Here is a 12080-nt window from a genome sequence, read left to right as displayed (position 1 = left end):
CGGAGATGTGTGGGCTGAGTCCAGAAGGTTCAAACGCAGGGGAAGTGGAACGTACATGAGCCCTCCTGGACCTCTCGGCAGAGCAGGGTTGGAACGGTTTTCTTGAGAGATCTGTTCATCGATATCCCAAGTGATGGGACTGACGAACATGGCTGGAGGGAGAATCAGTTCTGGAAGGGTTTCGTCTGGAGTTTGGTGAAGACGGGAAAGGGCATCGGCTTTCCAGTTTTTGATTCCAGGGCGGTAGGTTTTCCTGATGTCGTAGTTCTGCTCTGCCGAGGACAGCTTTCTAGAGTAGAAGGCACATGGTTGGAGTTTAGGAGGGTCACCCTGCCGCTGAGAAAGAACCGCTCCGATCCCGGTAGAAGAGGCATATACTTCGACGATGAAGGGAAGGTCAGGATTGGGATGGACCAGGATCGGAGTGGTCTGGAAGGCGTCCTTCAGCCGTTGAAAGGATTCTGAGGCATTGGGGGTGAAGGACAGAGACTTGGGCCGGCCTTTGAGGGAGGAAGTCATAGGTGAACTGATGAGACTGTAGTTGTGGATGAATCTGCGGTAGAAATTGGCGAATCTTAGGAGACGTTGAAGTTTCTTGACAATTGTGGGTTGTGGCCAGTTCCGGATGGTGTCCATACTAACTCAAATAAGTTCTGAGTAATATTAATTAACTACATGTAACTACTATAGAGGTATGGTTAGTGTTTTTTTTAGGGTCAGTTACTTGTCATTTTGCATAATTTACTGTTATTACCATAGTAAGTATACATGTATTTGCGTGTCACCTTAAAACAAAGTGTTACCGTTTTGTTTACTATAATAAATAAAGTATCATTTTCTAAAAGAAACAAACAAAAAATGGTAACTTTTACAATCTAAAATTTTGAATGGCATTGTTGAATATGATCAATGTGTATCTATTGCTTTTCTCCTTCTATCTATCACAGTATCTCATGTCTAACTGTGCGTTCACACCGGATGCGAATAGCGCGTCAAATTTGCGCCTGCCGCGTCTAGTTACGCTTGACCACTTTGTGTTAATTCGCAATTCGTAAAACAAAAGTTTGAAGCGAAATTTACATGCGTCAGAGGTGAAATCCGGAGGCGAAAGTTTCGAAACCCGTTGGCGGCCATCTTTTTTAGATGTTTATCGAGCATTAGCATTAGCATTAATCGAGAGAGTCACTCTGGAGAGCAGAAACAGCTGCGTAGGGGACATTGTCGCTGTACTCGGGTCCACCAGACCCTCCGGAGGGTTTCAGGAGTTTCACAATTTGCTCCAGGAGCTAGGTTTGGTGGACCTAACGGTGAGGACGCTGACGAGGACAGCGTAGGCCGCATAAGGCCTCGGCCTCGAGTGGTCGCTGCCTGACAAGCCCGCACTGTACAGCCCGGCGCGAGGTTCACCCTCACCCGCACCCACCTAATCTGTCATTTATTTTTGTTTTGATAATAAATGGAGCCATCCTCCAAAAGGGAAACCTGTCCTGTGATTTTTTTTTTTAGTTTTTATACACTAAATTGTGTTTGTTGTCTTTACATTAGATTAATAATGTTTCATATAATCTAGAATAGATATGGAATAAATAGCATTCAATACAAAATGAGTATCTCTCATATATTGAAATCAAATTTTCGTATGCGTTTTTTCATATTCGTCATTCGGTTGCTCTGAATTGTCATGAACACCATTCAAAATGCTTGTTACGGATGCGAAAAACGCAGAAAATCGAACCCGATACAATTTTTTTATGATGGATGAAAGTATTACAGGCAGTGTGTAAACATGATTGACAAAACATGAGGTCATATTTATTTTTAACATGCACAAATTTAGTGCAAGGATCCGTAATTTTCGTATGAGTTTTTTCGTATTTGTTGGCTCTGAATTGTCAGAACACCTCTCAAAATGCTTGCTATGGATGAGAAAAACAATTTTATTTTTTATTTTTATGATGGAGGAAAGTTTCGGAGGCAGTGTGTAAACGTGACTGAGACAACGTTTGGTCTTATTTATTTTTTAACGTGCAAAAATTTCGGACGAGAATTTGACGCATAGTAGAGAATTTTGACGTTCAAATCCGTCTTTTGCTCTACCCTCTTTTCCCATCACATATCAGATAGGAAAGGCATTTATTTTCAATAAAAAGAATAAAGGAAATAAATTGTTTAAAGTGTTTTTAATAATAAAGTGTTTATCGGGTAGGGTTAGATGTAGGGAGGGCTTTATTGTCCCAATAATGCGTCATCCATTTAATAACTTGAATAAATATAATCATTTACACTCTGCTATTATTGCATAGGTGTAGTGTTTAATGTACAACAACAAATAGTAGCTTATCTGCCACTATTTGTTAGTGTGAATAGCATCTAACTACAGTTTACACGTTGCAAAGAAAATGGGCTACTGCTTTTTACTTAGTGTAAATAGAATCTGTTGCCACTAAATAAATAGCATTTATTTAAGAATACTAGTGCAAAATGCCCGTGCAAAATCAATTTTTGTGTGTGTTTTTAGTAATTGTTGGTTTGGTGTGTTTGAGTGCTCATTACAGTTACACAGCAAAAGTTCAATGACATTTTTATTTGTACATGGTAGAAAGCACACAGTGAACTCTGAGAAAACCCTATGCTTGAGCAAACAGTTTGTGAATAGGCAACCACAAATGATGCCCGTGAAAGAGACTGTGAACGCATTGAATAGGATATGTTTAGTTGGTGAATAGCATAGGCTACTATTACACAGTAGCGATAACGTTAAGCGCACCGGAATGAAATATAATATTCAGAAGTAAACAGCATAGCTGACTTACAGATTCAGATAACATCCACAAATGAATAAGTGCATCGATTTAGGGAGCAGTGGAAAGTGCCCGTGCAAAATCAGTTTTTGTGAGCTGATCGCCATCAAAAAAGTTCAGGAGATATTTCTTAGCGATGGCTGATTTCAACAGTTTCAAAATGGTAAAAAATAACTTTTATATTGATTCAATGGATTAATTGCATTTTGAAAAAAAAAAAAAAGTGTGATGAATTTATTGCATTTTTGGGAAAAAATTATCCGTTTTGCATTTTTGGGAAAAAATAATCAATTTTTATAATAAATATTTGAAAATCAAAATCTGGATTTGAATTTTTTATGTTATTATAACCTAAAGATGCTATGTGAAAGTTTGAAACAGAAAATAGTGGTTTTCATCTTGCCACTTAAAATTGTAAATCTTTTAATATACTGCACAGAGACAGACAGACGAACTGACACAGACTGACGGATGGACTGTTATAAGGTCCGTGTAACGCTTTGCAGTTCTTTGTTCAATTTGAAATTTAATAATCAGAAATGAGAAAACGGCCCCTTTATTCGTTTTTTCCAAAAAACGAAAAAACGAGATTTCGGCTTGATTTTTCGTTTTTTGGTTCACAGGCAAAAAAACTAATAAATGACTTCATAATTCGTTTTCCACATCTGGGCGGCCTGACACGCCCCCTTCCGCCGATTGGTCAAGCAAATCTGAGCATGTGACGTCATCAGTTGTCGCTCAGGGGTGCGTTTCCCGAAAGCATCGTTGGCCAACTATGGTCGCAAGTTCCGTCGTTACCAATAGAGTTCAATGGACATTGCGATGAACTTGCGACCATAGTTGGCCAACGATGCTTTCGGGAAACGCACCCCAGGTCAGGTCTGTTCAACAAAATAATAGTCCTCTACTATGGCTACAGATTCTTAAACTGTACAGGGCAGGTCCTATTGGGCTTTCTTCTGTGCAACTTTACACGTTTCACAGAAATCATTACATCAGAAATATTAATTATTAGTCTGCCACCAGCCTGTTTTATTTAGCTGTGTGTGGTGAAGCTGCGCTTGACAGCGCCGAGCGGGAGAGGCTCACTGACCAATGTCCAGTCAGCAGTCAGAACTTTTCTTTTAGACGCTCCGTTTTGCCACGGGATGGTGATTGCAAATACTGTAATGCCAATCGGCTGAGGGTGGCTACCGATGATGGTGAAATACATTTTTACTGAAACTGTAGGCTAATCATATCCGCGACCCGTGAGAATGAGACAGATGATTGACAGGACGATAGCGGAGGCAATTAAAGGCGCAAGATAACTTGTTAACAAAAACATAAATAAAAAAAGTGTTTAATATAATTGACTTTGTCTTTGTTTTATTGTTTTTGTTGTTTTTAATCAAATAATTGTGAACCACAAACTGAGCCTTCGTTTTAAAGGGCAATTTTCAAATATATTTTATTTATTTGTTATAATATGGGTATTTTATAATACAGCATAAATAAAAACAAACACACGTAATATAGGCAAAACACCACAGTTTTTTGGTTTTGTTTGTGTGAACTTTCATCCCCAACCATATTTCTTCATGCTCCACGCTCAGCACCCCTACTTCCCATGGTAGGCCTACTACTAACTGTAATTAACATGTAAAATCTTTGGTATATTATGTAATATTTAAAAACACTTTACAGTGTGATGGAAATAAACTTTTCTTAAAGCGTGTTGTATACTGTAATAGACAATTGTCCTGCAGAATGATGAGGTTTTTTGGAAGAAAAACATTGCGAGCAAATGTCGAATTGTTGTTTAAAATATAAATCAACAACGTAAGAGGCTTTAGGCTGTCTGATGAACTCTGTATGAACAAACACACAGCTTTGCAGTATAGGTGGCACAGAAGCAGCATCTGACCCTGCATTTTTAGATGTACATTACACACTGTCTAATGCAGCTCAAAGGAGGCACTGTGAATTTGCATAGCAATTTCATTCTAAGCGGCCATTAAATGTGAAGTGACAACATGGAACACTACTTTCAATATATAAAAAAGCAAGTCAGCCTGATAATGATTGAATACCAATTTACTCATTTAGGCTCACAATAAGCAGATTACATAATTATACCATGAAAAAAAATTATATAGGCTATATGTGTGTGTGTGTGTGTGTGTGTGTGTGTGTGTGTGTGTGTGTGTGTAAAGGTATGTCACTTACTGGTGGAACCCAAACAGAAGTCCAGTTCTGGCTGTATAATCAAACAATAAAAACGAGAAACAATGCATGCCATCAAGAACATTTATTGATTCCACAGGAACTTGATCCAGTTTCCCCCATTTTTACTAATAACTACTTTGTGTTAATTCAGAGGACAGTAAGGCAAACTATTAAGCATGAACTCGATGAACAGGATCAATTAACATTTTCAAAGCAATTTGGAACTCTTCTTGGTGGAAATTGACAGCACGTTCAAAAAGAGATGAAATGTCAGGATACTGCATAGAAAACGTGTGGAGTTCAATTGCCTTTGCAATATTTTGCATTTATATATTTTTGTATATATTTTATAGTTTTCAGATGATTTGATATAATTTAATTGATTAGTTTGTTAAATACACATAATTTATCTGTTTGATTATTGTATTATATTTAATACAATATCTCTTCAGTTTAAACCATAAACGCATGCTCTCCATTCAAGTGGACATCTGAAAATCTCTTTGAAAAATTTGTAAAATGAAAAATAAAAAATAAAATCTTGTTTTCCATGCCCTAAGAGCAATAAAAACACATAGGAAAAAAATCCTGACTGAGGTTATCATAATTCATGCATGAAATGTCTAAACACTTTTTTTATTTATGTTTTTGTTAACTTAAGTCATCTTGCGCCTTTAATTGCCTCCGCTATCGTCCTGTCAATCATCTGTCTCATTCTCACGGGTCGCGGATATGATTACAGTTTCAGTAAAAATGTATTTCACCATCATCGGTAGCCACCCTCAGCCGATTGGCATTACAGTATTTGCAATCACCATCCCGTGGCAAAACGGAGCGTCTAAAAGAAAAGTTCTGACTGCTGACTGGACATTGGTCAGTGAGCCTCTCCCGCTCGGCGCTGTCAAGCGCAGCTTCACCACACACAGCTAAATAAAACAGGCTGGTGGCAGACTAATAATTAATATTTCTGATGTAATGATTTCTGTGAAACGTGAAAAGTTGCACAGAAGAAAGCCCAATAGGACCTGCCCTGTACAGTTTAAGAATCTGTAGCCATAGTAGAGGACTATTATTTTGTTGAACAGACCTGACCTGGGGTGCGTTTCCCGAAAGCATCGTTGGCCAACTATGGTCGCAAGTTCATCGCAATGTCCATTGAACTCTATTGGTAACGACGGAACTTGCGACCATAGTTGGCCAACGATGCTTTCGGGAAACGCATCCCTGAGCGACAACTGATGACGTCACATGCTCAGATTTGCTTGACCAATCGGCGGAAGGGGGCGTGTCAGGCCGCCCAGATGTGGAAAACGAATTTTGAAGTCATTTATTCGTTTTTTGCCTGTGAACCAAAAAACGAAAAATCAAGCCGAAATCTCGTTTTTTCGTTTTTTTGAAAAAACGAATAAAGGGGCCGTTTTCTCATTTCTGATTATTAAATTTCAAATTGAACAAAGAACTGCAAAGCGTTACACGGACCGTTATAAGATGCTATTAAATGTTATTCAACAATGTTCCTGTGTTTCCTGAGCATTTGTCACATTATTGACCTGATCTTAAATCAAAAGTAATCTATCTATCAATCCCTGTAACTTTTCGCAACCCTGTTACTTAAATTTCAACCCTGTTACCGTATAATTTTTATTAAAATAGGAATAAATTACCTTTTTTAGCTCACAGGGGCTTGAGCTATTGTCCTTACTGTAGTTTGAAGGATTATATGCATTATGCATTTTAGCAAATACTTGAAAATATATGCTGAAATCAGTCAAATTAAACATGTCAAAAGTAAAAAAATTTGGCAAAGATGGAACTCAAAAGTTACTGAAATGAATTTAAATCAAGTGATATCTAAAATTAAATATTTATCTAGAGTGATTGTGACTTTCTATACCTAATGGCAGGAAATTATATTTAAAAAAATCAATAAATATACTTTTTTCGGGTTCCTGAGTATTGGTAACAGGGTTGCAACGAGCACCAAAAAAATAAAATAAAAAGTATTATAAAAAGTGTGCCTTTGATACCTGAGCTGGACGACTCAAATTATTTAATGGTATATTGCCTGTTTTTATGAAATACATAATAAAAAATAGTAAAATAAAGGGTCAATTTTTCAAAATTATGGATGCCTAAATGTCCTCCAATTCTGGAATGACCCTTTGTTGTGCATTTTAGTCATATTACAAAATAATTTATTGAGGCCAAACATAAAATAACATTTTGCCACTTCACCACGTGACAGCAGCAAGCAGACTCCTGATTGGTTAACGCGGCGCGAATTGACGCAGAAGTTCAGATTTTTCAACTCGGGCGTCAGACGCGAATTCGCGTCAAACGCGTGAATGCACAAAAAGCACTAATAAAATCATTCGCGCTTAACGCGCCAGACGCTCGCTCGCGAACTTGACGCGCGAATGAGGCGTATTCACACACACACACTAAATGCCCATTCTCTCATGCACTTGATGTTTCCCCACCCAGTTGTCAAACCACATTTCTAAAAATAAAATAAAAAATCCTACATCAGGTTTCAGTTTGACTCAGAAGATTAACTCTAGTAAACTGGTTCTGTAAGATCATGGTTTTAACTTTGTACTTTTTCCATAAACTAAAATTGAGAACTGAATATTTACACTCAATCTTTTGAAATCAGTGGAGTTATGCTCCATTTTACCATGAAATGTAGTTTATCCAAAATGTTGACAATATTCTTCAACTTTTAGCTATTTAACACAGCCAGGCAACTAGCTTTAACAACTATCAATGTTAAATGATAAAAAGAAAGTGTTGTCCGCCATTAAGATAGTCTTACTAGAGGCAGAAGAACATTCTTAAATTGCATAACTATAACATGTGCATGAGCGTGTGCATTATGGGTCAGACTCTGTTGGGGGAGGATTCACATGGTGGAGCCTGATCAGTAAGTTCTACATATATTTGTGTCATTGAAGTGCTGCGGTTCAAATTAGATTGTTTCCATCTGTGTTCAAATCTCTCTTTTTTTTAGAAATCTTCATTTCAATGATTACAAATGCAAGGTTTCCCCAAGCAATTTCTAAAACATGATTTAAATCATTTTTAAATACTTCAACAGTAATTATAACAATTACAAATGTCATGGACATTCAGAAATACAAATGTTTTGAATATATATCCTGCATATTTAAACGTGTACTTTGTTTCTGTTGCTGTTCTTTTCTGTGTAAATCTGTTTGTTCATCAGGTGTGTTTGGTGATTCAGTGTCAGTGATTGGAGGGAGATTCTGTCACTCTAAACACCAATCTTACTGAAATACATCTAGACAACGAGATACTGTGGAGCTTTAGAGAAAATGTAATTATAGTTGAAATCACTAGAATCTTCTCAGCAAATAATGACCCTGATGGGAGATTCAGAGACAGACTGAAGGTGGATCATCAAACTGGATCTCTGACCATCACAAACACCAGAACTGAACATACTGGAGTTTATCAACTGCAGATCAACAGTGTGAGAAAGAGTTTCAGTCTCACTGTCTATTGTGAGTTTAATGTTTGTTTCACCTGTTTTTAGCTTTAAAATATCTTAATTATAAAAATGACTAAATTTCAATTAAGCATATATTGCTCAATGATATTTCTCCATATGTGTAAATAATAACCTTTTAAAAATATATGCATAGGAATGAAGATCATATGAGACACTCACTGACAACTGACATTTCAGTAAACACTTTCTAAACTATTCAAATGTATCTCTTTTCCAGCTCGTCATTAGTAGAAACTGTTCTTCTTCATCATCATCATCATCAAATTGTTCATTGGTGTGTTCATCAGTGTTGAATGTGAGTGATGCGACTCTCTCCTGGTACGCAGGAATCAGTGTATTGTCCAGCATCAGTGTGTGTGATCTCAGCATCAGTCTCTCTCTACCTCTGGAGGTGGAATATCAGGATAAAAACACCTACAGCTGTGTGCTGAACAATCCCATCAGCAACCAGACCACACATCTGGACATCAACACACTCTGTCACACATGTGCAGGTACCACAGCACTGATGATGATATTAGTTGATGTCAGCGCTGATATTTATTCACTGCCATTTATTCACTGAATTAAATTGTTGATTTTAGGAGAATTAGGAGAATCTTTCATTGTGTCTTTCTGAAGAGTTTTTACTTTATTTTTCTTGTATGGAGCAGGAAACAAGATTTTTTTAGTTCATGACAGAGAGTAAAATCTCAATTCAATTCATCGTAGCGCTTTATTTTATTTTATTTATTTTTTTAGAAGTCCATGCAGGGGGCTTGGACCCAACATGGGGTTGTCATTCTTCTGAAGCTGTGCTGCGATTGGTCGTCACTGCACTGATGGGCGTGGCTTCTGCAGCTGCTGCTGTTCTTCTGGTCAATGACGTCAGAGCTGCAAGAGGTTAAACAGAGAAAACAGAACAGAAATCAGAAATATTGTGGCAAATAGGCCTATTTCCGGTTTAAACTAAGCATGGTCTAATTGTTTACTGATTGAAATGCTTTAGCCTACTCTGAGCTTGATTGTAAAGGGTTCTTTAATCAAATCTGGTGTGTTGGGCGATTGGGCCAGTATTCTTGATTATTTCATTTTATTCTTTAATGTCATCCATTTTACATTTCGTTCTTAACTGCAGTGTTTTAATTTTTTCTTAATTTATGTTATGTTGCTGTTTTCATTTTGTTGTAAGCTTTAATTGTATGCAGCAACCCCACAAGTGTAGAACTGTCACACCAATAAATTCCTGTATTTGAACAGAAAACTAAATATTACTTATTGAACTGATAAACAGCTTTGAATCATGCATAGGCCTAAATGATAATTTAAGGGTATAATAAAAGAGTCAAAGTTGTTCATCATAAACATTACAAATATTACATCTTTAAAGACCGGATCAAAGGCTGGGAGATAATTTCAGCTTCTGAGACTTTTGTCCTTGTTTTGATGATACAGAGTAACCACATACATTAATCTGCATGGTGCTGGGCATTTTCAAAACACTGCTTCATGAAACTTCTAAACAATTACGAATCATTTGTTTCGAATCAGTGGTTTGGAGCCATAGACAGTATAAAAATATGGGCATTGTGTCTGTGACATCACCCGTAGGTTTCTCAAGAGCATTTTTGAAGCCCAAAGTGGGCGGAGCCAGCCGTCGCCATCTTGGTATCGCGTCACTCACGGATAAATGAAAATAGGCAAAAAGCAAAAAGGCGTGATTAGCTGAGGTGACGTGATGGCTAACAGACAGCAGACAAACGGCTATTAATGACAGCAGTGGCAATCCATACCTTATTTAAGGGTATAGGGGACGATTTCAGACACAGCTGGTCGGCATTACTGGCAACGCCTAAAAAACGTCACACCCATTTATGCCGTGGGGGAAAACAAGCTATTCGAATTAACACGCGTAGACCTTGTTAGGCACTTGATCTTTTACTCTTTGTAATGATTTCGATTGAGTTTTGCTTGGTGCAATGCTGAAAAGTTGCTGTGTGGCCTTCTGCATATCTAATATCTTAATAAACCTGACCTGAAGTTTTATACTGCCAAATAAACAGACGGAGCCATTCGTCGATTCAAAAAGCCTGTGCAATACGTCCATTACAATTAAACATTTACACTACATGATGATGAAAACAAGGGATTTCATCACTTGCAATGGCAAAAGTTTGTTTAACAAAAACGGCAATAAGATACTTTTCACGGGACTCAAACGTCAAAAAAGCGTCAAAAAAGCAGCCAATTTATCATTAACAGTTTTTCACGTTGAGCGACTCACATAGCGACTGAATGCGTGGAGTTACTGATGAACAAAACATTCAAAAGTCTTTATTTCATTATGGGAAGTGCTGGGCTCATGTCTGTGCCTCACGCTCACAACCTGATATATAGTTGATGGACCCCATTGACTTCCATTGTATTTTTATTTATTTTTTCTACTATGGAAGTCAATGGGGTCCATTCAACTGCCTGGTTACCAACATTCTTCAAAACATCCTCATTTGTGTTCAGCAGAAGAAAGAAATGCATACAGGTTTGATACAACTTGAGGGTGAGTAAATGATGACAGAATTTTCATTTTGAAGTGAACTAATCCTCCTTTCTATGCATGACGTCAACAAGCTAACTAACTATGTCCACATTAATTGGCTAATGGGGGAGAGGTCTCTGTCAGTGATAGAAATATTGTAGAGTGAGGTATCATGTTGCCATGTTCAAATTAAGATTTTAAACTAAAAATGTTACAATATTCAAATAAAGGTTTTATAATGTAGGCTAAGTGCCTCTTACATGTCTGCATCTCGAGAGATTGGAGAATTCAAGTGACAAATTATGTTTAATAAATAAGTTCAGGAGGAGCACGTTCAAACAGTCTATAGGGGTGCATTTTTTCTTCTCTGTGAATTTCCACAAAAAAAAAAAAAAAATTAACGTGCAACAAGTAGGTTACGCGCTTAAGTCGCTAAAATCAGTTTCTCATCATTAAAGTCATTTTGGCTTCATACTTTTGGCATAAAGTTAAATATGTGTCATACTTGACCAGAAGATGTTCAAATAAATTAGACAAGGAAGTTGTAGGTTGTGTTTGAATAATTACGTATCTGAGCTGAGGTAAATTAAACGCAATTCTCGCGTATCCTTGCTAGATGAATAATGAGACAATGGGCCCTATCTTGCACCCAGCGCAATTGACTTTGTACACCGACGCATGTATCATTCCTATTTTGCACCCGCGCAAAGCGGACTTTTCCCTCCACAGACGCACGTCGGTTAACTAAGAAATACACTTGCGCTCCCCGAGGCGGTTCAGCGCAAAGAGGAGGTGTGTTCCGGCGCAAACGTTCCATCTACTATTTTACGCTATTTTACAGGGTTAGAAAACAATTCCGCCACTGACCAAAAAAAAAAACAGTTTAAAGTCAGTGGCGCGTTGCGCATGTTATTCATATGCTATTTTAAGGGCCATAATCAATGTAGCGTGTGCACAACGCGCATACACTTTGATTCTCTCATCTACACACAGACGCAGCAGTTATCATTTTTGCAAATCATAC

The sequence above is a fragment of the Squalius cephalus genome, assembly GCF_949319135.1.
Source record: "Squalius cephalus genome assembly, chromosome: 13".
Lineage (NCBI taxonomy): Eukaryota > Metazoa > Chordata > Actinopteri > Cypriniformes > Leuciscidae > Squalius > Squalius cephalus.
This window is presented reverse-complemented; position numbering follows the sequence as displayed.